The sequence below is a fragment of the Hyperoodon ampullatus genome, assembly GCF_949752795.1.
Source record: "Hyperoodon ampullatus genome assembly, chromosome: 12".
Classification (NCBI taxonomy): domain Eukaryota; kingdom Metazoa; phylum Chordata; class Mammalia; order Artiodactyla; family Ziphiidae; genus Hyperoodon; species Hyperoodon ampullatus.
In genome coordinates this window covers 81450547-81454840 of record NC_136925.1, presented here as the reverse complement: position 1 = coordinate 81454840, position 4294 = coordinate 81450547, and positions in this window count along the sequence as shown.

The window sequence follows — 4294 nt, the reverse complement described above, 5'->3', positions numbered from 1 at the left end:
GCTGACTGGACAACCTGTCAGCACGGATCCTGCGACGGCCCTGAGGAGTCCCTCACGCTCCTGATTTGCATCTCTTTGCTCAGGTCAGTGACCAGCGCACTTGCTCACTTGTTCTCTCTCTCTCTCTTCCTCCCTCCTCCCTCCCAGCCCCTCCCAATTCCCATGCTCCACTTGGGCCCATGGAAACTTCCAGATGCTATCTTCCCATACCCCTCTGGAGGAACAGACACTCCCTGGATCTGACTTTGGCCTCCGGAGCCCTCTGGAGCTGCTCTGACGTGCCTGGGATGGACAGTGAGCTTCTGGACTCTCCAGGCTGCATCCTGGGAGCACAGTACCGCTCCTGGACACCCCCAGTGTGGATCCCCCAAATTTCAGGGAGGGATTCCGTCAGGTGACCCCGCAGCCCTGCTCCGGCCGAGTCGTCCTTGGCCACAGAACTCCCTGCTCACGTCCTCCGCCCCTGCTTCATCCTCAGCTCTCTGCCCCCTTCCCAGCTCAAGGGATTGTTAACAAATCTGGATGCCAGGAGGGAAGGCAGGGGAAATGATGATGCCAGAGCACACCGCCTTTCAAACCCTTTCTGTTTTATGCCTGGCTTTTGAAGTTAATAGTGAATAACGTTCCATTTTTGTTTTCTGACCCCAGAGCAGTGGGGTATCTTAAACTGAGCTGAGCGCCAGCTGCGGAATGAAGGAGAATGAGGCGGTGTTAGGGAATCCTGTGGTGGGGATAGGGCAGGGGCTATGCTGGCGGAGCACAGCCGCCTTCCATACTTTCTTAAGTCTCTGCTTGCATAACCACTAATCAGAGGCTTACCCCGACTACCCCGTTCAAAAAAAAGTCACTGTCAGGCGTCACTCTTTTCCCCTGAACACTATTTTATTTTCCTTAACAGTAGGTATCACCTGCTGACACGTACATTTGTTCATTTGTTCATTTTCTATCTCCCATTATGCCCTCTCTCACAGACATACTGAAATATAATCTCCTTGAGGGATGGACTTCCTTTTTTTCTTTTTTTTTTCTTTCTTTAATACAATATTGTGTTAGTTTCAGGTGTACAGCAAAGTGATTCGGCTATACATATGTATATGTATATATCTACATTCTTTTTTCTCAGATTCTTTTCCATTACAGTTTCTTACAAGATATTGGATATACCTCCCTGTGCGATACAGTAAATCCTTGTTGTTTACCTATTTTATATATGGTAGTGTGTATCTGTTAATCGCATACTCCCGATTGAGGGATGGACTTTCTTATGTTAGCTGCTGAATCTCTAGCACCTAGAATATTACCAAGCATGATATCAACTCTCATTAAGTATTTATTGAATGAATTAATCACTTGAACTCCATAAACTCTCTCACTTAAATTGGGTTTACAATAAAGACCCAGTTTTAGTCTCACAAGGTTACTCTGTTAGAGATGGGCTGTTATATGCCCCATTGCCCCCAATCCACCAGCACGTGAGCAGTACAACATGAAGCCTTGACAGTGAAAGGGGGTGAGGGTTTCCTTTCTTATCTTCTCATGGCCCATCAGATTTCAGGGCCATCTTTGCCTCTCTACCACGTTGAAACAAAAGAAACCAATAGATAAATGCAGACACAGTCTGCATATTTCTGTGGCCTTGCTGTGTCTGGAGTACTTTACAGAGCAAGGGACAGTAATCGAAAGTTGGGAGAAAGCATAGAAGACTCCTGGGGCTCTTCTATGGGATTTGGGTTGGGAAGTTGTTAAAAATCTAGTTGGAAGTTTGAACCAGGAGAGCAAGGTCATCATTTACCATTTGTTAGCCAAATATTCCTTCCCAAGCTAGAAACCACATCTCTCAGCCACTGGTGGTGTCAACACGTTACCCAAGGATTATCTGTCCATCCATTTCCATGGTGAATACTGTAAATATGGAAAAGTACAGCATTCCAGTTTGAATAACAAAATTAACCTCACTCTGTTGATAATTTTTTGCATAGTTTTAAACATAATGGAACAATGGATTGACTCTGCAAAACTGCAAACATTATGTAACCACAGTTGCCAAATATCCAACATTTCAGGCCCAATGCTCTTTAGCAGCAAGGTGTAAATGGCAACATTTGAAACCATCAAAAACAGCCTTTTACTAAAGACGTGCTGTCTGCTGGTAAGTTGGACTACATGGATTTCTGGTTAAGTCGTCTGATTCTTCCAGTTTTCAGCTTAGCACAGATTCCCAAAGTGGATCCTAATATTTTCTTGGCTACTGGCTTTACTATCCTGTCAATCAGCAACTCTGGTTTGTCCCCTTGACTCTGCTTTTATAGTCAGTTATGCATTTGACTTTCCGCTGCTGCTTCTCTGATTTGGGTTTATGATGCTCCATAACTAGTTGTGTGCACTAACTAGTGAGGGGTCTTCCATGCTCCACTTGACCTCATCTAAAGTGTTCTAAGCAAGTAGAAACCCTATTATTGGTCAATACTTCATTTGGGCTGTGTAGGAATAGCCATACAATATGAGTAGCAAACTGAATACTCAGCGTCCATTAAGAGTTTCATTTTCAGCTAAGTAAAATTGATGCCAAAGATAATATGATGTATCTGGAGATATGCATGATGGTTCTCATGCTGTCTATATTTTTGACATTAATGTTAACTCAAACCTGGCAATAAAATATTAGCAATATTTTCATACCATCAGCTGGCAGAAAGAGCGAATCTGGGCAGAGGATGTAGTTTCAGCCTCTGGCAAACATGAGCTCCCTAAACAATGGGGTGCCTCTTCAGGAGGAGGGAGGAGAGGAAAGAGGAGGGAAGGCAGAAAGGCGGGGTCGGGTGGGTCCACAGGCACAAGGACCAGAGCTCTTGGACCGGGACCCTGACTCCTCAGTAACCAGGTGTGCTGAGACAGCCCTGAATGTGCTGGCCCCTTGGCTGTGGGACCAGTCACATTTTCAGGGGATGAGACGGAAGGGGCTTAAAAATTGTGCAGTATTTAAAAATAACTACTCCATACACAACTACTATATATAAAATAGATAAACAGCAAGGACCTACTTATAGCACAGGGAACTATACTCAATATCTTGTAATAACCTATAATGGAAAAGAATCTGAAAAAGAATAGATATATATATAAAACTGAATCACTTTGCTGTACACCTGAAACTAACACAACATTGAAAGTCAACTCTACTTCAATTAAAAAAAAAAAAAAACTACTCCAGCTCTTTGTCTTCTAAAGTTCCATGCTCTCTGTCAAACTCAATTCCCAGCCCCCTGTATGATTCTAGAGGGAAGATGGAGCTTTTGTTGTCCTTAGGCTCCCTTCAGGGGAGGAAAGAGACATCTGTGCCTCTTTTCTGCCACTGGGAGAAGCTGTTACCATCTGAGAACGAGACAGCCCTGACATCAGCTTCTGCCCCAGTGAATCCTCAGGATGGAAGGTAAGTGAACAGTGAGAACACAGATGTCTTAGAAATACTGATGCATGAACTTATTCGTGTCTGAGCTCTCAGACTCGGACCTCTCAACACAGGTGGCTTGTCGAACATTTCAAGAGGAGAAATAAAAGTGTTACCTAATTGGCTGGCTCCGGTGACTCCTTTAGGTACCTGCTCACTCATGCGAGGTCATTGACTGTTCATTACACCACAGGCTTGGATTTATTAGCCATTGGAATTACAGCTGAATATAACTTGTAATTTCATTTTGAGCTAAATTGAGTGCTTGAAATCGAGGCTACTAACAAAAGCTGAAAATTATTAATGAAAGAAAACTTAATGTGAGTAAAGAGTTTCCATGGGCCCTGGAATGAAATCAAATCCAATTTGAATGAAACACCAGTATCGACCCGCTCCACTCCCTCTTCTAGCCTTTATAACCATCAGTCAAAAATCATGTGGACGGGGCTCCCCCGGTGGCGCAGTGGTTGAGAGTCCGCCTGCCGATGCAGGGGATGCGGGTTCGTGCCCCGGTCCGGGAAGATCCCACATGCCGCAGAGCGGCTGGGCCCGTGAGCCTTGGCCGCTGGGCCTGCGCATCCGGAGCCTGTGCTCCACAACGGGAGAGGCCACAGCAGTGAGAGGCCCACGTACCGCAAAAAAAAAAAAAAAAAAAAAAAAAAAATCATGTGGACGGCTCAAGTGAGGGTTTCTGCTCCCAGGTTCCACTGGGTAAAAAGCACGTCTCCTCTTCATTAAGGGGCTGGGACAGGGGATGCATTTCTCTAATGAGGGATGCAGCGCCTGGGATCAGAAGTCTTTTGACTCTCAGAAACTGTTCAGAGCAGCTGGAGGAGGAGAAAAGGG